The sequence below is a fragment of the Anguilla rostrata genome, unplaced genomic scaffold, assembly GCF_018555375.3.
Source record: "Anguilla rostrata isolate EN2019 unplaced genomic scaffold, ASM1855537v3 scaf0964, whole genome shotgun sequence".
NCBI lineage: Eukaryota > Metazoa > Chordata > Actinopteri > Anguilliformes > Anguillidae > Anguilla > Anguilla rostrata.
The window spans coordinates 23,455-36,134 of record NW_026986326.1 but is presented as its reverse complement, the minus strand read 5'-3'; the positions used below and the strand labels follow the sequence as shown (position 1 = coordinate 36,134).

Here is a 12,680-nt window from a genome sequence, read left to right as displayed (position 1 = left end):
TTCAAACATTAACGTACCCCGGTAGTTGGCGGGTTGTAGGCATTTTCTTGTTTAAATTGATATTTTACACCGCTGGTCTTTTGGAATTGTTCCTGTCCAGATTTGGACCCCAAGGTAAGACAACTGTGGCTTTTATTCATTCGAAAAAAAAAACAAAAACATTAGGCTACAGCATTGTGGTCGATTGTGGCTTGTATTCATTCATTCAAACAAACATTACAGCATTGTGGTCGTTTGAAAACATTCAATAATGTCAGCCACAGGTACGTTCAAGTTCAGCGAACAAGCGAACGTTTGCAAAGTATTTCAAACTTTTTCCAGTTAGCTTTGTGTGCGCCGCGAACGTTTGCAAACATAAGCGAACGGTCTGAAAAGGTAGTTTGCGGTGAACAAAAATGAGAGTTGGACTGAGGGAAATATTCCCAGATGGGTATTTCAATCGAAGATGCCGTTAAGTTATCAGTTTTTTCAATAATGTTATTGTTCGCTATTGTTTTTTAAAATCAACGATGATCATAGCGGCTGTGAATACAACATGTCTATTTACGTTTAAAGCAAACAATTTGGACTGTTCGTAAAAAGCCGTTCAAATTGAACTGTGCAAAGAAAACATGTTCGCCACGAACATTCGCCTCTGTTCGCTGAACTTGAACGCACCTCAGCTGTTGAAATGCCTTTTCAATATTGTGTTTGTCTTTGTTTGTTTTGCATCAGCAAAGCTAACGTTAGCTTTATGTTAGCTCATTTCATTCATGAGCCACCTGTAGACAGAGCTAACGTTGACGTTATAGTCTGAAACTTTCGTTTTCGCGTAGTGTAGTCAGCTACCGTATATTCACGATGTGGTATGAAATATGGTGCTTTTGCTTGACCAGCTGTCTCGATCGCCTTCCTCTTTGTTGGTAACGTAGTTAACGTATGCTAGCTGCCGCGGAGATTATAGTTTGTCTTCCATGCCCTGGCGCTGAGATTAGGCTACAGTTTGTCTTCCATGACCATGCTTAATTAACGTAGCTAACGTGATCTCTTTTTGAGGTGCGGACCTAGCTAACGATATTTCATTAGTGTGGTTACCTTAGGCAATCGCACTACTATTATCTCACATTTAGGGGGCGACATAGCTCAGGAGGTAAGACCGATTGTCTGGCAGTCGGAGGGTTGCCGGTTCAAACCCCGCCCTGGGCATGTCGAAGTGTCCTTGAGCAAGACACCTAACCTCTAACCCCTAACTGCTCTGGCGAATGAGAGGCATCAATTGTAAAGCGCTTTGGATAAAAGCGCGATATAAATGCAGTCCATTTACATTTATTTTTATTCTTTCCACCCATTTTTTGGACCGCTACTCCTCCCAGAGTTTTCGCACCACATACACGTGAAATATGTCATCGAGCGGCTTCATCGGGAATGGTGTGCTATGACTTTGTGGAAAGATTCGTTGCACGGTTTTTGAAATTTTTAAAAACAATTTTGTGGGCAATTTCATAGAGAATGAATGGCGGAATGTTCAGCCTTGTGATGTCACAATGCTCTGTCTTCCAGCGGCTGTACTCTGGTCTCTCTCTGGATTTGAACATTCCACCTTTCATCTCTATGGGTCAAAATTGCAACAATTGTGGGATGCCTCATTGGACGTGGTAGAGTCCTTGTTCATTGTCCAGTGTTCATTGGTGGAGATTATCCCCACCCCTTTCCTGATTGGCCAATGCTTGATATTTCATAACTTTTGAACCATTTGTCATAGAGAATTATGGGTGGTCTCATTGGACTTGGTAAAGACTTAGCAAACGCATAGAACATAATAGCAACAACCTAGCAACCTCACAGAACTCCATAGCAACCACCTTGAATACCCTAGCAACACCCTAGCAACCTCCTAGTACTCCATACAACCACCTAGCAACACCCTAGCAGCCGCTTAGAACTCCATAGCAACCACCTAGCAACTGCCTAGAACCCCATAGCAACCACCTAGCAACACCCTACCTATCTGATGTTTTTCTGTCTACCGAACGAACCCGGTCGGTAGATGCTCACACTGAGTAGTAGTAGGCTACTGAAATATTATGATCTAGACTAACCAGTAGGCCAATATCAGCAACTTTTTGCGAGCTAGCCACTTCAATTGAATTATCCTTTTTGCTGTCAGATGAGCAGTGGAAGGCAACGATAGCTTGGAAAATATTAATTGCAGTTTGGATAGCTTTCAGTGTACTGTCAACCCCATAATAAAGTTGCCATTTCATTGTAAACAGTCGTGTCTGTTTTTTCATTATTTTCGCGCTGTATACTTTCGCGCTGGGTACTCAGTTAGGCAACATTTATGGAGCCGGTCATGTTTTTTGTGGTGGCTACTCCATAGGCAAGGGGTGTATTTCAAATTAAATGAAAAGATGGGCAGTGGCGAGAATAAAACGGCAGTTTATAATTCAAGACGGGACCCGACGATTAGCACCGATGTATTCAATATAGCTCGTTACACTCGTTAAAAGTACATATCTTTAAACTAATAAAAACAACTGATACTTTACATATTGCGTTATTCATTAACACTGTACCACTTTATTTATACACCAACTCCTGTTTACCATTTTCCTATGACATGATTTCAGTTTCCAATCCGAGAGAGTAGCCTACACTAGACTGTCATCCGCCATTACCGTTGTTTTTGGCCGTTTTCGCGAAAGGAATTATGGTATTTTTCCCAGTCGGAGCATGCACGGATGCACACTTAGCCCACTGACGTATGAAAAAGCGACGTTGTCGTCGGTCCATCTGTCCTATGATTTCTTCTGTAACCCCATACTACCACCGAAGTAGCCTACATTATTTTCTAATAATAACTACCCCCCAAGCAGGGACTTTTTTGGGTGTAAAATAAAGACCCCGGAACTTAATTTAGACCCTAGTTCTTGCGGTCGAAACGCACTGAGTTCCTCAAAAGGTTCCTAGTTCCGGGGTAAAGTTCCTGCGGTGGAAACGCGGCTTAAATGTCCTGACTCTGGAGAGGATGCACAACAGTCCTGGAGTACAGTGCATGTCACCTGGTAGATAGATGTGCAATCAATAGATTGATCAATAATAAATCAATCAATTGCAACTTCAACCCAAATCACATGCATATACCACTAATAAGGGTAAAGATATGATGACTGTCTTCCATTCATCTGGGTTTGATGAAAGTAGGCAAGTCTGTAGCTAAAAAAAGAAGCGGTGAAAAAAGAGGCAGTTGTGAGCAATTTGGCATTGTACCTGAAGTGGGTCCTCCTCTAACTCAAAGTTGTGCAATTCGGGGTCATCTGAATGCACTGACTCGGTTGGAGGGGACACAGTTTCAATAGTTGGTCAGCCAGCTGGTGATCCTACATGAAGAATTTAAAATAATTTAATGAACCTGCAATACCGTGGCTTTTAAACTTTTGTTGACAGATTAACATGCAGTTGACGTACTCATACATAGGGGCTTCACTGAGCCATAGGGTGTTCTTGTTTTCAGCGGCTTGCCATCCATGGTCTCCAGCTGCACCAGGTTGTTGTCCCCAACCTCGGTAACCCTATGAAAACACAAAGATATTTTGTGGGTAAAATTGAATTATGACAAGGATATTCTATTGCGGTTAAAGGAAAACTCCAAGCGAAGACAATTACATCATCAGTAAACATGTTGCAGTGATGTACAGTTCATTCCTGGGTTAATTGTTAAATATTTTTTACTTTATCACTATTCACAATTTTAATGTTTTACATTACCAATATTCCAATTCTAAAAATATCAAAGTGTTTCAGCCCAGAATTTTCCTTTAATTTTGTTAAACAGTAAATATTCACCTATATTTGGTTGGCCAATCAGGGTCCATCGTGCGCCCAGGCCTTCCACGCTTCCTGCTGTCCTTCGTCAGGACCTCCATGCCTGGGGAGATCTTGAAGCACTTGGTCCCCTTTTTTGTCCTCCTTCGGTAGGCCTCCTTCTGTCTCTCCTGGGCCTTCTCGACATTGGCTCTCACCTTGATTGATTGATTGGTTAATTTCGGAATGTTCTGTAACATCTATTTTGATATGTGTCATTAACATGTGCCTACATCATAATCACCTTGTCAAAAGCCTCTCCATCTTTCTCAGCCCCTGCCTGAATGTACTTCTCCAGATCACCCTCATCTGGATCAGCAACTTCCACCTCAGGAACGTTTCCCGTAATCTGTAAATTACGTTGAAAAAATGGAAATACAAATAAACAATTAAAGAAAGTTTATAACAATCGAACCCATGAAATAAATAGTTATGGAGTTGCTGTTTTGATGTTCAGTCCCTACTGTACAGTTGTCTGTTCACACCAACCACCACTTCCTCCCTGAAGGATTGAAAATTAGAACTATATACTCAAAGCCTAACATGATAAAACATACAATCTGATTTTTACATACCTCTGACAACAGTCGTGGCTCCTGTCCATACATCAGGTGATAAGGCGAGTACCTAGTGGAGGCATGGACACGAGTTATGGGCAAACACAATGTCTTTAAGTTTGTCCTCCCACCTCTCTTTGGTGCCCATCAAGGGTCTTGCCAATGGCCCTCTTCAGGGTCTGGTTGGTCCGCTTGTCCAGTCCATAAGTCTGGGGATGATATGCCGACGTGATGCGATGCTTCACCCCAAACTTCTCAAACAAGGTCTGATTAACCTAAATAAAAAAACACAGGTGTCAACAGACTTCTTGCGTGCCAGAGTCATTTCATCAATTATTACCATAAACTGAATAGAGAATTAATTTGTGCTAACCACGTAACCAAAATATACACTCACCGGCCATTTCATTAGGTGACAGGAGTGGCACCCGGTGTGGTCTTCTACTGATGTAGCCCATTTGCTTCAAGGTTTGACGTGGTGTGCGTTCAGAGATGCTCTTCTGCATAACTCGGTTGTAACGAGTGGTTATTTGAGTTACTGTTGCCTTTCTATCAGCTCAAACCAGTCTGGCCATTTTCTTCTGACCTCTGCCATCAACAAGGCATTTTCACCCAGAGAACTGCATATTTTCTCTGGATATTTTCTCTTTTTCGGACCATTCTCTGTAAACCGTAGAGATGGTTGTGCGTGAAAATCCCAGTAGATCAGCAGTTTATCAAATACTCAAACCAGCCTGTCTGGCACCAGCAACCATGCCACATTCAAAGTCACTTAAATCACCTTTCTTCTCCATTTGAACTTCAGCAGATCGTCTTGACCATGCCTAAATGCATTGAGTTGCTGTCACGTGATTGGCTGATTAGATATTTGTGTTAACGGGTGCAGTTTGCAGTTGAACAGGTGAGTGTATATTCAATGCAAATGACCTTATTCCAGAACTCGCGACCTTGGTCCGTCAAGACGACCTCAGGTGCACCATGGGTGTAGATGATGTCCATCAAGGCCTGTGTGGTGTCAAAATGACGATTGCATTTTTTTTTTTTAACTAATCATATGATGAAGTCAGAGATGAGCATGTACCAACATGTATATTGCACCTGCGATGTTGCGACTGTCTTTTCTTTGATGGGTATAGCTTCCACCCACTTTGTGAAGAAATCCGTTGCTGTCAGACAGTACAGTTTCCCTTGCCTGAGGCCTTGAATGGTCCAATGAGGTCCACACCCAGGGTCAAATTTGTCAGTAATAATTACAGTTCAGTAATTACAGTACAGTTTGATCATGTTCAGTTGTTTAACAATCTCTTCTCTCATTGATTGATTCTCTCAGTGTGTAAAAGACATGACAAGTTGTAAAAAAAAAAAAAAAAAAAATTTTTTTTTAAACGTAGCAAAAAATGCATTGTGTATCTTGAAGGCAGAATTTTTTGGAAGCTCTACGGATGAGACTCTTCATTGTCAGAGGTCCCCTTCTCATACTGCTTATTTGAAATATTTAAAAAATAGCAGTTTATGACACCATTTTATCAGCAGTTTCAGTCAGTGCGTTACAGTAGGTAATAATTTGATAGCTCGATATTTATATATTTCTAACTTAAAATTTCTAGCTAGCTAGCTTGAGCAGTTAATCTGTGAAATGATATGTTTAGCTAGATAATCTTAAAACAATATTCTAAAACTACAAACGAGCTAATAATAATGATAATTATACTAATAATTATACTACTAATGATACAATTAATACCATTAATAATAATAATGATAATAATAATAATGAAATGAAAGAGTTAGCTCTGATAGTTTGGGTTGTCACTCCATTGGTACTCCCTGCTGCCCGATCTGCTGACACCAGTCTGAGGTAAATTCTTGCAGTACACTTATATAATCATTATTTTATTTCCTTTTTTTTTACCTCACATAAGCTATTTCATTCAGTCAGTTCAAAATTATGACAACCTGACACACACACACACATACAGTATATATAAACATAATTAACTCCAAACGGATAATTCTGAGGTACTTACCTTACACTGCGTAACCCTCGTCAAACTTCAACTTGACGTTGTCACACTTATCATGAGACAGTGACTGTACCAACCAATCACATCTGAGCAGCTGAGCAACATTCAACAGTCCTGTACAATGCATACATTTTTTTGCACCAATGACATTACTTCTGTAGGTTACTGTAGATCGTCAGGGTCGCTTGCTCATCAGCTAAAGAAAGTACTGTCAAAGAGATTCGATTTACACCTCGGCCAAAACTATTACCCTATTCAGAAATATATCCAACAGTTTTACAGACAAACTGCTGCCTCCTTTGCATTTGTCCTGCATTACCTAATTTAACCGGAAAGGACATGTCATGTGTGAACAGGCTCCACACAGAATTTTTATGTACAGGAGACCTGTGTATGAACGGGCCTGACCTACACTGCAGCCAACAGGATGGCCCCCCTCTACTTGCAGGACGCGATTCAGTTCTATCCGCCTGCTCGACCACTCCGATCTGCAGCAGCAAGGCGCCTTGCACCCCCTCTCACCCGAGTAAAGGGATCACAGAGCTTCTCCACCCTAACTCCCCAGTGGTGGAACAAACTCCCCGTCCCTCTCCGAACCTCCCCCTCACTACCCATCTTCCGCCGTGGCTTGAAGACTCTTCTCTTCAGACTATACCTGGACTAACTACCACCACACTGTATATTTCACTCTAAATCCCCCCCCCCCACACTTTTTATGACACTTGTTACATGTTGCCCCATCCCAGCACTTTTTGGTCATTTGTATTTGTCCTAATACTGTAGCTTATTCTTCTGCCTAGTTGGCTTGGCAGAGGTTAGGTCAGGATAGTGTTCACTGTGTGAACTAAACTGTTCTTGGCTAGAAATAGCTGTACAAAGTAAGTATTGTATCTTATTGAACCTGTGTTTAGTAGTTGTCTATGACCGTGAAATGCACTTTTTGTATGTCGCTTTGGATAAAGCATCTGCCAAATAAATGTAATCTAATGTAAATGTATTTGTTAGCGTTTCAATCCTTGGTTGCATAATGTTGCGCCGATTGTTTTCCCCTAATGTGGGCGTGGTTTTCAGAGTATGATTCATTGCTATCTGTCTCTTTCTATGATTCAATACGTTCATGTAAACACGGCTGCTGTGATAACCCAATGACCTGTTATGTTGTAATAATGCGCACAGACAGACATTGCTCTTTAGCTCCTACTCTCGCTGTGACAGTGTGGTGTAAAGATTTCTCAAGGCTATTCATTGATAACTAATGGACCAGGGTGGATATAGTTTTTGAAGTTGTGTTGTAAAATGTTTCGCATATTTAGCATTTTATTGTTTTCGGACATTGTTTGGCGCACTGTGGCAGGTAGGTGTTGACGCTTTCACCTACCCTATTTAGTTTTTCTTCTAGTTAGCCAGGTCGGATATATGCTTGTGATATATTGAATGTTGTTGTTATGTGTCATTTAGCGTTGCCATTTATTTATTTCAAGCTTTAAATGGTAAAACCTGTGTGTGTTGTTTGTACTGTTTGTACCTGTCGTTATCCTTGTCGTAATATTTCGCATGTGAGCTGGGTCTGCACTCACCACTCTCCCAGAATATAAACAATTGGTGACAGTTATTCCTTAATTTACGGGAGATTATGTATATGTATGTATTATCTACTCGTTCGATTCATTCATTAATTTTGTGAGACTGTCGGATTTAGCCAGTGTGCCTAGCAATCATCCTCGAATGTCAAATGGATAACCTCGGGTTGTTCAATATATGAACTATTAAGCGTCGTTTTCTTTGAAATAAAAAAGACCCGAGTTGGTGCACCATGCATCCGGTGTACGGTCAACACAGTTAAGGCATCTCTCTCTCTTTCTCTGGAGTCAGTGCGTGTGTGTGAGGGTGCCTGTGAGAGCAGTGTTTTCTGCTTTGTTTCCACTTCGCACCTCTATTTCTTTTCTTTTTGTCTTTCCTATAGTAGTCTCTTTATTTTTCTCCCTGACTGCACTTCTTTTATTGTCGTTTAATTAATGTAGATCGACAGGTAGGAACTGCCCAGCGCGGCAGTTCAGGTTTGGGAATAGCATCCCGCCCTGACGGGGGAACGCAACCCCTTTCCCTTCGCAATGGTTTTCGGTGCGTCCATGTGGCGGTTACAATCGAAGAGACACTCATGGCAGTGGGAGAACAAGTAGGGCATAATAGCATAGACTCTGCATCGAGGATGAACAAGGCTGTCTTTTACGTTTCTGAAAAACTTGTCAGTTGGCTGTTTGAAAATGGTCTCCGGGTTTAGGAAACGTTCGTGCAAATAACACCGCTGTTAGCACCGGCAACGAAAGTAACCATTTCAAATGTTCCACCTTTCATTACGCATTTCGTTCAGTTTTAAGTGTGGTGATATGGGCTATAATATAATTGTGTGTCCTCGTAAGAATAAAGAGGGAGAGAATGGCCGATAGACGGTAGACTCGGGTGAGGGACCGTCCTCAGTATAGGAGGCGAGCACAGACCCGTGCGAAGCACTCTCAGTATAGGAGGCGAGCACAGACCCGGGCGAAGCACTCTCAGCACAGACCCGTGCGAAGCACTCTCAGTATAGGAGGCGAGCACAGACCCGTGCGAAGCACTCTCAGTATAGGAGGCGAGCACAGACCCGTGCGAAGCACTCTCAGTATAGGAGGCGAGCACAGACCCGGGCGAGTGACCCTCCTCAGTACAGGAGGCGAGCACAGAATTACTGGGCTTGGAGGGTGTAAAACCAGTTGACAATGAGAGGGAAGAAAATAACTTGTTAATCGTGGAAGGCCAGAGTAGTAGTGGTGGGTACACACGCCTAGTACACATTCGTAAATAAGAGAAAGTGGACCCGCTCGTATAAACTTGCATTTGCCGAATGGACAGACGAAACTCTCCATTCTCCGTCCTACTCTGATTTAGAGGGCGGACGCATCATCATCTTCGCCTTTTTTCTTCTTTTGCATAGCTAGATAAACTAAAGCCACTTTAAACACTTTAAACTTTTTGTTTTGTGTTGTGGTCTCGCGTAGCCCTTCTCTTTATACATCCATGGCGTAGCCGCGGGACAGAAGTCTGGTTGAGGTTCCAGCACCGGTTAAGCTGGGGGTACAGCAAAGTTCTGATATCACAGGAAATGGTGGAAGTTACGGATGAAGCAGTGGAAGAAGAGGATAGGACATCAGATGGTTCCGATATTTCTTGTGGTCAGTCAAACGAAGGGACGCTATACTCTGTTAACCAAATTTACGCCTCTTGGACAACACTTAGGGGAAGACGGTAGACTGAGGAGGCTTCTTCCCCGACCTCGACATGTTCGTGGTTTCATCTATTGAGTCACAGAAGAGCGTTAGTTACGATGTTCTTGATAGGCAGAAACGTTTTTGCTTGAAGTAAAACGTAACTTCAATTCGTAAGGGGAAAGTGTAAACGCTATTGGATGTGTTAAATCGGTTTTTTTTTTTTTTGTTTCTTTTTATTTTTTATTTTAAATAAAAGCAATAAAAAACGCACATGGGTTTGTGGCTAGCTTCTGCTGGGGCTTTATTCGCGCGTTTCCTTTTAAATTATAGTCCTGCAAGCTTGTTTTAAGCATGGCTTTTCACTTACTGAGCGTCCTAAAATGTATCCTCCCCTTGTCAGTCGGAACTGCTGGGCGGTACCACCGCACGACAGCCAGCCCCTGTCTAACCAGTCTATAGTTCCTCCTACTCTCGCTGCAACGATGTGGTGTAAAGATTTCTCAAGGCTATTCATTGATAACTAATGGACCAGGGTGGATATAGTTTTTGAAGTTGTGTTGTAAAATGTTTCGCATATTTAGCATTTTATTGTTTTCGGACATTGTTTGGCGCACTGTGGCAGGTAGGTGTTGACGCTTTCACCTACCCTATTTAGTTTTTCTTCTAGTTAGCCAGGTCGGATATATGCTTGTGATATATTGAATGTTGTTGTTATGTGTCATTTAGCGTTGCCATTTATTTATTTCAAGCTTTAAATGGTAAAACCTGTGTGTGTTTGTACTGTTTGTACCTGTCGTTATCCTTGTCGTAATATTTCGCATGTGAGCTGGGTCTGCACTCACCACTCTCCCAGAATATAAACAATTGGTGACAGTTATTCCTTAATTTACGGGAGATTATGTATATGTATTATCTACTCGTTCGATTCATTCATTAATTTTGTGAGACTGTCGGATTTAGCCAGTGTGCCTAGCAATCATCCTCGAATGTCAAATGGATAACCTCGGGTTTGTTCAATATATGAACTATTAAGCGTCGTTTTCTTTTAAAATAAAAAAGACCCGAGTTTTTGCACCATGCATCCGGTGTACGGTCAACACAGTTAAGGCATCTCTCTCTCTTTCTCTGGAGTCAGTGCGTGCGTGTGAGGGTGCCTGTGAGAGCAGTGTTTTCTGCTTTGTTTCCACTTCGCACCTATTTCTTTTCTTTTTGTCTTTCCTATAGTAGTCTCTTTATTTTTCTCCCTGACTGCACTGCTTTTATTGTCGTTTAATTAATGTAGATCGAAAGGTAGGAACTGCCCAGCGCGGCAGTTCAGGTTTGGGAATAGCATCCCACCCTGACGGGGGAACGCAACCCCTTTCCCTTCGCAATGGTTTTCGGTGCGTCCCTGTGGCGGTTACAATCGAAGAGACACTCATGGCAGTGGGAGAACAAGTAGGGCATAATAGCATAGACTCTGCATCGAGGATGAACAAGGCTGTCTTTTACGTTTCTGAAAAACTTGTCAGTTGGCTGTTTGAAAATGGTCTCCGGGTTTAGGAAACGTTCGTGCAAATAACACCGCTGTTAGCACCGGCAACGAAAGTAACCATTTCAAATGTTCCACCTTTCATTACGCATTTCGTTCAGTTTTAAGTGTGGTGATATGGGCTATAATATAATTGTGTGTCCTCGTAAGAATAAAGAGGGAGAGAATGGCCGATATACGGTAGACTCGGGTGAGGGACCGTCCTCAGCACAGGAGGCGAGCACAGACCCGTGCGAAGCACTCTCAGTATAGGAGGCGAGCACAGACCCGTGCGAAGCACTCTCAGTATAGGAGGCGAGCACAGACCCGTGCGAAGCACTCTCAGTATAGGAGGCGAGCACAGACCCGTGCGAAGCACTCTCAGTATAGGAGGCGAGCACAGACCCGTGCGAAGCACTCTCAGTATAGGAGGCGAGCACAGACCCGGGCGAGTGACCCTCCTCAGTACAGGAGGCGAGCACAGAATTACTGGGCTTGGAGAGTGTAAAACCAGTTGACAATGAGAGGGAAGAAAATAACTTGTTAATCGTGGAAGGGCAGAGTAGTAGTGGTGGGTAGGACAGTAGTGCTCCACATGGTAAAGTAGGCAGTATACTTCGTACGAAGTAGAACTTTTTGGGCAAAACGAAGCAATCAGAACAACTGACAAACAAAAAGACGCGATCTTGTGTGTTCCTGCGGTGCGTGTGCGACGGCCTCCAAGGAGAACTTTTCGAAAAGTTATTTTTGTTCTCCGACCTCCCCCTCTCAGCTGTTGGTCCAAATATCACACAGTTGGTTACGTCACGTTTTAGTGTTCAGAGGGCCGAATTCACGTGCTAACGTACGGAGAGTCAACGCCTATCTCTCTTCAGTAGAGATGAGAATTCTGTGAGTTCCCGCATGTTTGATGAATGGTGCTACTCGTTTCAGCAAGTCATCAAAACGCCTAGCACACATTCGGAAATAAGAGAAAGTGGACCCCCTCGTCTAAACTCGCATTTGCCGAATGGACAGACAAAACTCTCCATTCTCCGTCCTACTCTGATTTAGAGGGCGGACGCATCATCTTCGCATTTTTTCTTCTTTTGCATAGCTAGATAAACTAACGCCACTTTAAACACTTTAAACTTTTTGTTTTGTGTTGTGGTCTCGCGTAGCCCTTCTCTTTATACATCCATGGCGTAGCCGCGGGACGGAAGTCTGGTTGAGGTTCCAGCACCGGTTAAGCTGGGGGTACAGCAAAGTTCTGATATCACAGGAAACGGTGGAAGTTACGGATGAAGCAGTGAAAGAAGAGGATAGGACATCAGATGGTTCCGATATTTCTTGTGGTCAGTCAAACGAAGGGACGTTATACTCTGTTAACCAAATTTACGCCTCTTGGACAACACTTCGGGGAAGACGGTACACTGAGGAGGCTTCTTTCCCGACCTCGACATGTTCGTGGTTTCATCTATTGAGTCACAGAAGAGCGTTAGTTACGATGTTCTTGATAGGC

General features: G+C 42.7%; 1 long non-coding RNA gene across 1 annotated transcript; it reads right to left on the bottom strand.

Moving 5' to 3' along the window:
* Positions 1-2,984: 2,984 nt before the first annotated feature.
* Positions 2,985-4,760, bottom strand: LOC135246906 (uncharacterized). The gene is made up of 5 exons (XR_010328016.1): positions 4,419-4,760; positions 4,088-4,192; positions 3,826-4,001; positions 3,250-3,541; positions 2,985-3,041 (listed from the first exon to the last, which is right to left on the bottom strand). It is a non-coding gene; the product is annotated as an uncharacterized LOC135246906 (long non-coding RNA).
* Between the last annotated feature and the right edge of the window lie 7,920 nt (positions 4,761-12,680).